This window comes from Lepidochelys kempii, chromosome 9 (genome assembly GCF_965140265.1).
Source record: "Lepidochelys kempii isolate rLepKem1 chromosome 9, rLepKem1.hap2, whole genome shotgun sequence".
NCBI classification, from domain to species: Eukaryota; Metazoa; Chordata; order Testudines; family Cheloniidae; genus Lepidochelys; species Lepidochelys kempii.
Genome location: NC_133264.1, coordinates 61,788,863 through 61,802,563, shown reverse-complemented (window position 1 = coordinate 61,802,563; position 13,701 = coordinate 61,788,863).

The following is a 13,701-nucleotide window of genomic DNA, read 5'->3' as shown; positions in this document are numbered from 1 at the left end:
CCTCATTGGGGCAGACTCTGTATGAAGAAAGACAGTCACTGCCCAAAGAGCAGGCCATCAAAATTTCCCACCTGCCTTCACATTGATAGTGGGGTACCAGCTAGAGTCTTAAACAGATTAGAGCCCCCCTAATAGGCACTGCATACGTTTATTCTAATCTCACTTGGAAGCTTCTCTGTCTGCTACGCTCCTTAATGTCTCTCTTCCCCTGCTGTTATTTATTATTTTAACCTTTCAGTACCTGAAGGTGATGGGAATTCACATGCAGAGTGCCTGCAGGATCCGGCTCTATAGTTTTATTGTGTGCATTCCCAATACTGCCTGTATTGTGTATACCTTAGACTGAGTATTTAATGTATACTGCTGTACTTGTTTCCATAGCATTTTAAGCCTGTATTAAGACAACCAGATTCTGTTCAATAAAATCTATTGGAAATCTAAATCTAAATACAAATCTAAAGGAAATGTTATTTCAGTTTAATTGATCTTTATGGTGGGTTTTCATCCTTTAAAAGTCATATGATTCCCATGGCTAAAACTGGGAGCCAAGACAAGGAACAAGCAAATACATTCCTTGAAAAGGACTTATAGCAGATGATGTATTTGCACCCTGGGAAATTGAACAATGATTCCAGAAGGAGGTGAATTAATACCCAGAAGTGATCAAAGCCCTTGGCTTCAGGAACCTGATCCAAAGCCCGCTGAAATGAATGGAAAGACATTGCCAAGCAGAGAGAGTATGGGAAGAACAGGTTCCACAGGGCTGCTACTCCTACTCTGTGCAGATTGTTGGGGAGTGGGAAGAGCGGAGTGGGGGACAGGGTCAGCCCCAAACCTCACCCCCAAGCACTGGCCAGCAAAGCTGATGCACCATTGAGCAGGATGTAATCTGTTCCTGGTTTGGGGTGACAGCCAATTAATTTCCACTGGAGCAAATGGCAACCAGGGAAGAGAATGGGACTCAGAGTCAAAAACTGCAGTATTGCCAACCCCCAAGCTTAAAAAAAAAAAAAAAGTCAGGTCTCCCCCAAAATCAAAATATTGGCTTAAAAATCTTTTTTCTATTTCCCTTCTGGCTTCTGAGCCTTCAGGGGGCCTTGTGTTCAAGCATTTTTCTGCATGCACAAAAGCTAGAAATGTACTTGTTAAAAAATAAACGTTGAAATTCTCATCTCGTGACTCCAAGAACTGGGGCTTTTAGAAACCACCAAATATCACAAGACTCACAATAAATTTGCAAAACCTGATAGTGTGATTCCTTCCCTGTGGCTGGTCTTGGGATAATGGAGCTTATGCACTGCCATTAGCCTTCAGTAAAGGACTGCTGGCCAGGACCATTCTTGTACTTCTCTGTACAAACAAACATGAATGCAGAAACAAGCACCATTAAAAAAAAAAGTTTCTTTCCCCTGAAATAAGGCCCTAGATGGGCAATATTCCAACCTGGAGCAAAGCAACAGCTCATAAATCGAGTGCTGGAAATACAGTCTTTCCACAATGCAGGAGTTAGGAATCACACCTTTCTGAAGGGATATGCAGCCCTTGGTTCAGTTCCTGATATATCATTAGATGTTGGAGTACATGGCCCCATTATTACACAGAGGACTAGGGTGGGGCTGGTCACTTCCCCCACCCCAAGGGCTGGGCCCGTCTGCCCCACTTGTTTTCCTCCTCTTGTTCATTGCCACTCCCTTGAACCAGGGAGGGCTTGTCCATCAGGCACAAGAGCTTGTCCACACTACTTTTTCCTCCATGGGGCTCAGGTTCCTCCTTCATCTGCTGGCTTGAAAACCCCCAGGGGCTCCTTCTTCCCAGACCCTGCTCCCTCCCATTCCCCATCTCCCTTGTAGAGCTCCCGCACTGTAAAAGCTCCTGCATTGATGGGTTGATTTGCATCGTGGATTCCAAATGAAGAATTGGTCCCAGGCTTTGGGATACAAGGTGCTATAAAAATGTAAACACTTATTACTCCAGTTCTATTTGGCTCTAATGTTGTTGTCCAGATGAATTTCCTGTCTGCGATATAAGTATCCCAAGACTTGGACCACAATTCTGTTTGCCCTTAAAAGGCACCATAAACAACAACATTCCCTCAGGCTCCAGGGGATGAGCCCTGGTTTTACTCAGGCAGCTACAAGACTGCTAGCTAAGATTAAACCTTGGTTTTGGTTTGCTCCTGGTGTTCCCTGCAGTCTGCAGGGAGCTGCTATCTGCCCCCAGCCAGCCAACAGCTTCCAGCTCGCTTCGTTATTGCCAGCATTCAGAGGTGTTCACTGCTGCCTGGCACCCAAATCAGACATGGCAGGGAACTCCCAGCCACTCTGGGGTTTGCTGGTTCAAGCCAGCTCCAGTGGCTAAAATTAATATTTCCTGTTCATCCTCCCTCACCAGCCACAAGTAGACAAGCCAACCACACCCAAAAGGCCCTTTCCCCTCTCTGTTGCTTGTGTAAACGGGGGAATAGTCCCGCTATTGTGGGGAACTTTCCTGGCTTCTGCACTACCCCGGTGAAGTGGGCTAGCGAAAGGATCTCAGTCCTCGCTCCCACTTCCTTTACCCAGTGGCCTCCCTGCCCTTGAGGGCTCCCCTTCCACTCTCCTGTCTGGCAGAGTCCTCGTAACCCCAATAAGGCTGGGTCTAAGATTCCTGGAGGGGCTCGACCCCCAACCCTGCTGCAGTCACCTAGGACAGGGGCTAGGGTGTCCCCACTCCGGGGTACTCTCTCTGCACTGTGCACTTCTCTGACCCACTGACCATTACATACAAGTTAAAGCAAATGCAAGTTATTTAATCAACAATTAATTTTAAAAAGAATAAGGAAAAATGGGAAAAGTTAAAGGAAACACATCAACCCGCTCTGTGGCAGGGAACATCACAAACAGTATCTCTGCAATGTCAGGGCACTTCACAGTCTGCTCCTTGTAAGCCCCAGGCTGCCTTCTCAGGCCCTGGCTGTGCTGCAGGGATGCTGTGGGTTGGACACTTGCTCTGGTGGTGGCAACACGCTCTCAGGCTCTAAGTGGTAGGACCCTTCTTCCCAGTGTCACCCCGCCCTGTCGGGGTTACGATCCAAGCCTGGCCTGCAGAGCCTCTTGGCTGAGGCGTCTCCCTAGTGCTGAGCCTGCTGCCCAGGGTCCCCCTCGCTCTCCCCAGCTGCTCACCGCATCCAGCTCTGGACTGCTCCAGCCCGGTCTCCCCAGCTGCACCACTCTGTCTCTGCACTGCTGCTGCTCTGCCTACAGCTCCCTGGGCTGCTTCTCTGGCCCATCTGGCTCTGGTTGCTACAGCTCTGCTCCCAGGAAGATGTCTGCTCTCTCTGGGCCATGCCTCTGGCTTTGGGGCTGCAGCTCTGCTCCCAGGACAGGTCTGCTCTCTCTGGGCCGTGCCGGCTTTGAGGCTGCAGCTCTGCTGCCAGGACAGGATCTGCTCTCTCTGGATCTGGCACAGCTCTGCTCCCCAGCTCAGCTTGGGCCCCTGCTTTCTCCTTAGCTCAGCCCCACTCTGTCTGACCCCAAGCAAATCCAGCTCACACGGAGGACGGGACCTCCCTGGCCTCCTGACTCCCTGATTAGCCTGCCCACCCCGTCATTCAGGCTGACCTGGAGCATTGGCCTCTCCCCATTGTTCCTGGGGACTGTCAGTCTCAGGGTCCTGATTCCCCATCCACCCTTCCCCCTTTTCAGTACCGGGAGCTAGCAACTAAAACACCCCCACTGAATGTTAGTAAGGGGGCAATAGTCCCCTTACACTTGGGCTTTCCTTTCCACTCTTCTCTCAGGGCAGTGACCTCCTAGGGGATACGTCGGCCCAGCTTCCCTCCTGCTTCCAGGGGATTGTGAGCTGGTGGCTTATAACACAGCAAGTTATGAGCTCTTCTCCCCCATGCTGGTTTAGCTCTGCTAGCTGGCATGGTGGGACACAGTCAAAGAGCCATTCTTTCCCTGCCCACCTTGGCTGGGAGGGGTTCAAGCAGATGTGCACTGCCCCATAGCCCTGTGCACCTGAACCAGGTAGCCCATACAAAGCAGTAAAGGGGTTCCTTACTCCCCTGATCAGGTGCTTAGTCCATTCTCCATCTGTCCTGCTGGAATCAGACAGAAAGCAGAACTAGATTCTATGGAGTTAGGCAGCATAAAACCAGAGGGAGAGCAAGGAGAATCAGGCCCAATAGCAGCAGCATTGCCTCACCAGTTTCTAATCTGTTACCACAGTTCTCTGCCTTCCACATCTCTTCATCGCTCAGCCTGCTCACTTACAGTCTCACCCCGGCCAGGGTAAACCAAGTCCTACACATCTATAGCCCAGCAACAGACTTACATCATTCCCAGGGCTTCTCCACCACCTTTGTCCATGACCAGTGGGGGAGGGAACCCAGACCCTCCCTCTTCTCTGGCTTTCAGCCTAGCAAGCTTGTAATAAATAGCCAAAGCCTGTCAATCCAGACACACTGCTTCCCACCACAGCCAGCCTCTAGGCCTTTCCGGCAGCCCCTTCCCAGGCTCACTGCTCTACAGAACCCAAAAGGAAAAAGCCCATAGTCCTGGGAACAAAGTACCTGTAAGAGTCCCATGCCAAGCTTGGTGGAATTTTTCACACAAAAAAGGTCCTTTTTCAATGGAAATTTTTGTGCGTTCAATGAAAACCTAAAATTATTTGACAAAATAATTTAGCTGAAACTTTTTCACAGAAAAAAGATCATTTCCTGGCCAGCTGTAACTGTGTTGCATCAGGGCACTGGAGTATCATCTATGGAATGTATCTGTGATGCCCGCCATCTTGGCTGATAGTAGGGCTTGAACTGGAGGCCTACAGAGCTAAAAGCATGAAATGTTACAGCCTGAGCTAAAGAGGTAGGCTCGAAGATAGTGGTTGGAAAAGACTCACATCCACAAGTTGTTCATGCTCAGCATGGACCAAGTAATATACTTACCAGCAGGGTAGGTTATTTATGCAGTAGGTTATATTTGCAGCGTCTACTACAAAAATCATACTGCTTTGCAGGGAATGGTAAAGGAATTATCATTTATCATGTTTACAGTATGCAACAACTGTAATCCAAAATTGCAGCATTTTGCCTTTAACAGATGCGGTCATAAAATTTTTGGTTTAAATGCACAAATAAATTAGATAAATAGATTAGACAGACAAAGAGCCTTAACTATCACTAATAATTAAACAGAGCAGTTTGTCTTTAGTACAGTGAGTTCCTTTCAGAGGACCCAGTTTAGTAAAGCATTTAATCACAGGCTTAAATTCATTACTGTTCAGCAAAGCACTTAAGACCATGCTAAACTTTAAGCACATGCTTAGGTCCCACATGCTTAAACTTAAGCATGGGCTTAAGTACCTTCAAGAATACACCTGGACTGATGAATCAGGGCCGTAATGACTAGCTATTCAAAAATTAACTGGGCCTTTCTAAGCATATTGTAACCATGAATTATTGGAGCAAAAGGAGTAACTGATAACATTTCCCTTCTCTGCTGATCATGTTGGTGGCTGTGTTCCTAACCTGGGGGAATTCCAGTCAGTTACACATCCATTCCCAAAGCCTGTTTGCAATGCTCAGTGTGATATAATACCACATAATACAAGTACTTTGCTTGCTTCAGAACCTGAGGAATTCTACCATGCTTGATATAGCGTGACCTTGTCTCTAATGGGATCGCTGTGCACTGAGTCCAAAGGGGATATAGTAAATATGCAAACCAGCCTTTGGTTTCACACTTTTAATGTATTTATTTAACAAAACTTTTATTATTATTAATTATTGAATCATAGAAGATTAGGTTTGGAAGAGACCTCAGGAGGTCATCTAGTCCAATCCCCTGCTCAAAGCAAGACCAACCTCAACTAAATCATCCCAGCCAGGGCTTTGTCAAGCTTGGCCTTAAAAACCTCTAAGGATGGAGATTTCACCACCTCCCTAGGTAACCCATTCTAGTGCGTCACCACCCTCCTAGTGAAATAGTTTTTCCTAATATCCAACCTAGACCCAGACCTCCCACACTGCACCTTGAGACCATTGCTTCTTGTTCTGTCATCTGCCACCACTGAGAACAGCCTAGCTCATCCTCCTTGGAATCTCCCTTCAGGTAGTTGAAGGATGCTATCAAATCCCCCCCTCACTCTTCTCTTCTGCAAACTAAATAAGCCCAGTTCCCTTAGCCTCTCCTCGTAAGTCATGTGCCCTAGTCCCCTAATCATTTTGGTTGCCCTCCGCTGGACTCTCTCCAATTTTCCACATCCTTTCTGTAGTGGGGGGCCCAAAACTGCATGCAATACTCCAGATGTGGCCTCACGAGTGCCAAACAGAGGGGAATAATCACTTCCCTCAATCTGCTGGCAGTGTTCCTACTAATGCAGCCCAATATGCCATTAGCCTTCTTGGCAACAAGGGCACACTCTTGACTCATATCCAGCTTCTCGTCCACTGTAATCCTCAGGTCCTTTTCTTCAGAACTGCCGCTTAGCCAGTCGGTCCCTAACCTGAAGCAGTGCATAGGATTCTTTCATCCTAAGTGCACGACTCTGCACTTGTCCTTGTTGAACCTCATCAGATTTCCTTTGGCCCAATCCTCCAATTTGTCTAGGTCACTCTGGACCCTATCCCTACCCTCCAGCATATCTACCTCTCCCCACAGCTTAGTGTCATGCGCGAACTTGCTGAGGGTGCAATCCACACCATCCTCCAGATCATTAATGAAGATGTTGAACAAAATCGGCCCCAGGACTGACCCCCTGGGGCACTCCGCTTGATACCAGCTGCCAAGTAGACATCGAGCCATTGATCACTACCCATTGAGCCTATCCAGCTTTCTATCCACCTTATAGTCCATTCATCCAATCCTTTCTTTTTTTAACTTGCTGGCAAGAATATTGTGGGAGACCGTATCAAAAGCTTTGCTAAAGTCAAGATTATATCACGTCCATCGCTTTCACCATAGCCACAGAGCCAGATATCTCATCAAAGAAGGCAATCAGGTTGGTCAGGCATGACTTGCCCTTGGTGAATCCATGCTGACTGTTCCTAATCACCTTCCTCTCCTCCAAGTGCTTCAAAATGGATTCCTTGAGGACCTGCTCCATGATTTTTCCAGAGACTCAGGTGAGGTTGATTGGTCTGTAGTTCCCCAGATACTCCTTCTTCCCTTTTTTAAAGAAGGGCACTATGTTTGCCTTTTTCCAATTGTCTGGGACCTCCCACGATTGCCACGAGTTTTCAAAGATAATGGCCAATGGTTCTGCAATCACATCATCCAACTCCCTCAGCACCCTTGGATGCATTGCATCCAGCCCCATGGACTTGTGCATGTCCAGCTTTTCTAAATAGTCCTTAACCTGTTCTTTCACCACTGAGAGCTGTTCACTTCCTCCCCATATTGTGCTGCCCAGTGCAGCAGTCTGGGAGCTGATCTTCTCTAAGAAGACGGAGGCCAAAGAAGCATTGAGTACTTTAGCTTTTTCCACACCATCTGTCACTAGGTGGCCTACCCCTAGTAAGGGTCCCACACTTTTCCTGACCTTCTTCTTGTTGCTAACGTACCATTAGAAACTATTCTTCTTACCCTTCACATCCCTTGCTAGCTGCAACTCCAGTTGTGCTTTGGCCTTCCTGATTACAGCCCTGCATATTCGAGCAATATTAGTATACTCCTCCCTGGTTATCTATCCAAGTTTCCACTTCTTCTAAGCATCCTTTTTGTGTTTAAGCTCACCAAAGATTTCTCTGTGAAGCCAAGAGCTGGTCGCTTGCCATATTTGCTATTCTTTCTGCACATCAGGATGGTTTGTTCCTGCACCCTCAGTAAGGCTTCTTTAAAATACAGCCAGCTCTCCTGGACTCCTTTCCCCCTCATATTAGCTTCCCAGGAGATCCTGCCCATCAGTTCCCTGAGGGAGTCAAAGTCTGCAATTCTGAAGTCCAGGGTCAGTATTCTGCTGCTCTTGTTTCTTTCTTTTGTCAGGATCCTGAACTCAACCATCTCATGGCCATTGCTGCCCAGATTGCCACTCACTTCTACTTCCCCTACCAATTCTTCCCTGTTAGTGAGCAGCAGGTCACGAGGAGCATGGCCCCTCATTAGTTCCTCCAGCACTTGCATCAGGAAGTTGTCTCCAACACTTCTCCAAAAACTTCCTGGATTAAATGAGGGCAGCAATACTTACCAGCCTCACAGAAGGTTTGTTAATTAGTATTTGTACAGTGCTTTTAAGATGCTCAGATGAAAGGCACTAGAGAAGAACACAGTATGCTCATGAATACTGGGACTGGGGAAGATATGCAAGAGGCCAAAGCAGTAGCTTGGCTATCACTAGGCACGTGAAGGACATGTGGTCTGAGCAGTATACTGGGTGGAAGTTGCAGTTTGAGCTATAGTTACAATTTTAAATGCCATAACTTGCCCTTTTCCCTCTGTGCCCTATCACACTGGTTAAGATCTGCAGGGGCTATCCTGCTGTTAACTCTTGGAATTGAATTGTCCGTGACTCGGGGACAAGGTGTTCTCAGTTGAACCCATTCACCAATGAGACTGTTCCATTTGATAGTCCATCAGGGCTGTGTACAAACATCACCTGTTTGTTCATGCCTTTTATTAAATGAGCCAGCCATCACTAAAACAAGGGAGTTATGTTTAATTTTCCTGACTCATCCATTTGGGTAAGTCACATGTATTTGGTTTATTTTAGTCCTGAATGTGAGGCGTTCAGCTGTCATGTCAATGGGTGCTATACGCAATCAAATACACACAAATACAACTCTACGGAATATCCTCAATTATTCAAGATAAAAACATTTCTGTCCCTTCTATCTATGGTTCTGTGCTTATCATGAATCAAATTCACCCTGTGAGGCCACCCTAGAAGGCCAGGAAGACACCAGGGTATGTCTACATTGCAGTTGGGAGGATGCTTCTGTCACTAGGTTGCCTCCCCCATTCAGTAAGGGTCCCACACTTTCCCTGACCTTTTTCTTGTTGCTAACGTACCTGTAGAAATCCTTCTTGTTATCCTTCACATCCATTGCTAGCTGCAATTCCAGTTGTGTTTTGGCCTTCCTGATTATACCCCTGCATGCTCGAGCAATATTTTTATACTCCTCCCGAGACATCTGACCAAGTTTCTACTTCTTGTAAGCTTCCTTTTTGTGTTTAAGCTCACCAAAGATTTCTCTGTGAAGCCAAGCTGGTCGCCTGCCATATTTGCTATTCTTTCTGCACATCGATCCTTTGAGACCCTCAGCTGGAAAATGCTAGGAGTACAATATATTATAACAGACTCCCTTGATCACCGCTAAAAAGACCTGGCTCTCAGAGTGCAACATTGCACAGCGCGGGCCCGTCAGACTTAAAAGGGTGAGGAGGTGTTTGGTTAATGCACTGGACTGAGTCTTGGGAAATCAGGATTCAATTTGCCTATGGCCAGTTCTCCCAAGGGCTCTGTGCTGCACAGCTTCCATGGAGGCCCTTGAAAAAGCCTTCCACAATGGAGCATTTAAAAAATAAATAAACTCACCCAAACTTCTTTTGCATCAATAAAACCCTTTTGTTCCACCCTCAATGAAACTTTTAGTTTCTGTTTTATTTTAACCTTTAATTTTTTTTTACACGAAATTGAAGTAAAATTCAAAACTAAAAGTTCTGCAAATTGAAAGATTAAAACATTTAGTTTTGATAGTGTAAAAACAAAATGTTTCGGCTTTTTCAGATTTTATTTGCGGGCGGGGGGAAGAGGAGGAGGGAGAGAAACAATTGGACAAATTTGACATGAATTCGCAACACCTTTTGGCAGACATGAATCTGCATTTTTGTTGAAACAAAGTTGCATCTGAAAATTTTTACCCAGTTCTGGAGGCATTCTGGGACAGAGCCTGTCTCTACCTCTTTGTTCGTACAGCACCTGTACAACAGGCCCCAATCTCAGTTGGGGCCTTTAAGTGCCATTGTAAATATCAAAAAACAAGGACAATGGGACACCTACTGCTTTATGCATAGGTGGGGTGGTTGGTGTTGGCATCCACAACCCAGGAGTTTGGAGATCCCTACGTTGCCTCCTTTCCCATCTCACCACACCACACCGGCCTCCAGCTGCTGGCTTTATGCAACAGAGCCATTCATAGAATCATAGAATATCAGGGTTGGAAGGGACCTCAGGAGGTCATCTAGTCCAACCCCCTGCTCAAAGCAGGACCAATCCCCAACTAAATCATCCCAGCCAGGGCTTTGTCAAGCCTGACCTTAAAAACTCTCTACTACCCCTGCATTGAGCGTGAAAGGAAATCAGACCTTGCTTCTCCTAATTTTGCTTTAAGCGGTGCTCAGTCTTTACAAGGGGCCTTCTAGCACCCTGGAAAAGTATTACCACCTTCATTTTACAAATGGGGAAACCGAGGCACGGGGGGGAGTAGCAACTTGCCCAAGGTGACCCAGCAAAACTGTGGCAGAACTGAATCATAATGCACTCCTGCAGCTCAGAAATGTGCTCAACCTGCTTAGACTAATGCTGCCCCAAGTTCAATGCGTAATCTTTTCTAATGATGATCTGGCAAAGTCGGTATGAATGCAAGAGCTTGAACTCCAGCAGACCGTGAATTCCTTACCTGCGTCATCACCACCCAAAAATCCTTTGCTTCCCCTCCCTCCCCATGCCCCCATCCCAGCTTGCTTGGAGGATTCTTGCTTGGGGTGAAGAATTCAAATCAATGAGCTGTCTTGACAAAATGCAAAGAACCATCTGCTATGCAGCACTCCAGCATTGCCTGCCACAAGCTAAACATCAGGGAGATGATACAAAACAGGCCTGGTTCTTGGAAAACTTCAATACTGTAGGAAACTGGGATTGCCCTGGGAGAACTGAACTCCTCTGGCAAAGACCTGTGAGCAGGACAAGACTCAGATTCCAGAGCGATGAGTGCAGTAGAAATATCTCCAGTAAATTACATAAATCAATCTTTTCCTTTTACTCACTTTCTTTTCCCCGGGCAGTAAAGTGCTTTATAATGTTTGCATGGCAACACCTGCAGTAAACAACTTACACTGACACGGAGCCTTTCAGGCTGAAGGGACAAAAAGGACTTTCCAGGATCACTGAACTGCAGCCACCTCTTGTAGCCTCTGAGCACCTGCCAACAGTTCGGGATGGCCCCTGAAGAATGCCTAGTCAGTTGAGACCACTGGATATAGATCAGTAGAATGCAACTGCCCAACTGGACTGTGACAAGGAGCCTAAGTTCCATTTTCACAGTGACATAGGCTCATAGGTTCATTTGGAACCATCAGTGAGTAGCTGAAGTTATTCCCTGCCCTGTGCATCATTCACACTTACCTGCATATTTCACCTGCCCTCATACTGCCCTTTTCCTTAGCTTGGGGAGGTCGTCGAGTTCAAGACCAGAAGGAACAACCAGATCATCCAGGCTGACCTCCCGCATGTCCCAGTAGCCTTGAACTGAGCCCAGGAACCCAAGTGAGACTAAAGCATCCAGCCTACAAGAGATTGCTCTGTGCCTCAAGAAGAGAACAGAAGGGGCCCAGGTGCACTGCCTGCACCTCTGAATAAATATAAGCCACATTCTCCTGGCCCTGATCATTAAACGTTCTTTGTCTGCAGCATGCTGCAATTGCTCCGTTGAACAAAATGGCAGCTGCCTGTACGACAGAGAACAAAGTCATCTAGTCCAGTCCCCTGCATTCATGGCAGGATTAAGTATTATCTAGACCATCCCTGGCAGGTGTTTGTCTAACCTGCTCTTAAAAATCCCCAATGATGGAGATTCCACAACCGCCCTAAGCAATTTATTCCAGTGCTTAACCACCCTGACAGTTAGGAAGTTTTTTCTAATGTCCAACCTAAACCACCCTTTCTGCAATAAACCCGTTGCTTCTTGTCCTATCCTCAGAGGTTAAGAAGAACAATTTTTCTCTCTCCTTCTTGTAACAATCTTTAAGGTTGTTGTTGTAAGGAGGTGTGGAACATTCTGTTATATGTTTTATGCATGCTTGTTTTGTACGGAGGAGTTGGCCCACCTATCTAAGATTTCACTTCCTTTTACACTGTTTGAAATAAGTGCGTTTGTGCAAACAAAAAAAACCTCTTTCTCTAAAGTTAAGTTTGACCGATTAACTGTTTTATTAATTTATTTTCTCTAGGAGATTGTGTTTAGAAATGGAGTCAAGGAGCAGCTGTTTTTTCTTGTTTACTCTTCGTATGTTAATCAATCTCCTCCTTCAGCTTGGGATCTCAGCACCCTGGTTTCACTGATATTTTTTTTTTTTGATAGAAGAAAAAATATGGACTAACTCCTTCCCTTTCTTTTGCATTTTCTGATTGCATACTTCCCTGGCTTCAGAACTCTTTCTTATCCTTGTAAACTGTCCCTAGGAGAAGACTGGTTATGGAGGTCTCCTACGAAGGTTGTGGACTTAGAGATAGTTATTTCTACCTCTACTTTTTTCCAAAAAAAATCATATGATCAATATAATTCTTTTTAATTATTTCAGCTTCCAGGAAGTTAATTGTTAAGTTATGATTGACTAAACAAATTGTCTTTGTGAATATTTGGTGATGATGACACATTTGTTCCAGTTAAGGCAGTCCTCTCATATAACAATATTCATGCTGATATTGTATTTACTGAACGCCGTTTGTTGGGTCAGAGAGCAACCAGGAAGATATCACTAAATAACATTTGTAACTGAAAAGGTTAAATTTGTTTAGGGCTACAGGGAAGTATGGCCAGTTTCATGAACTATTTAGAGAACAATACAATTGATCCTAAGTTAAGCAATGACCATTATATGGGCTTTATTCTTACTTGATAAGATAGTCTTTTATTAATCTCAGACTATTTCTAATAAATGTGTGAACTGTGTCTATTTTCAGTCACTTGGCGTGTCTTAGAAATTGGCATGATATTGGCCAATAGATTCTGCTTTGGCCCAGTGACCTTAATGAGGAATGTACACCTTTACATGGACAAATAAAGCAAAAAGGGGAGCTGTTATTTTTTTCTAATCAAATAATCTTATTATTAGACCTCATTTTTAAGAGAATTTCTATTTGGGAGTGGGGATGGGTATCACACTCCAGGAAATCAGTTCTATTTCTCTGCCCAACTCTAACCCCCAACCTCTCTCCTACTCCCCTTCTCCACCACGGCCATCTCCCTTTCTCTGTCTTTGGCATGGCTGGAAAATTAAGTCGAGTGGAATTTAGGAAAAAATCTCCATCTGGGTGAATCTGTTAAATGTTGCAATCCCACTGTATCTATGACAGTGTCCATGTGTTACAGTGACATAAGCTACAGTATTGTGGGATAAGAGCTATCTGGGGGCGTTATAGCTGGGATTAGCTCTGTGATTCCCCTCCCCCGCCCAATTTGATGAGGAAACTTTTGTTAAATAGCTGTGGGGTTAGCAGTCCAAAAATAACAATGGGGGCCTCTTGTCTTTAACGTCCAGTTCTGTGCATAGGTATTGCCAGATGGGTTCAGACCTGAGGTCCATCTATTCCAGTAATCCTGTCCCCAACAGAAGCCAGTCAAAGTGGAAGCCAGTCAAAGTCAGAGGAAGGTGCAAGAAACAGGGCCGTACTTAGGATTTATGGGGCCCTACGCAGTATTATTAAACTCGTGCCCCTATGCCCAACTTGCTCTTAGCAACACAAACATAACCTTACAGTATTGGAAAACTTGCCACATGC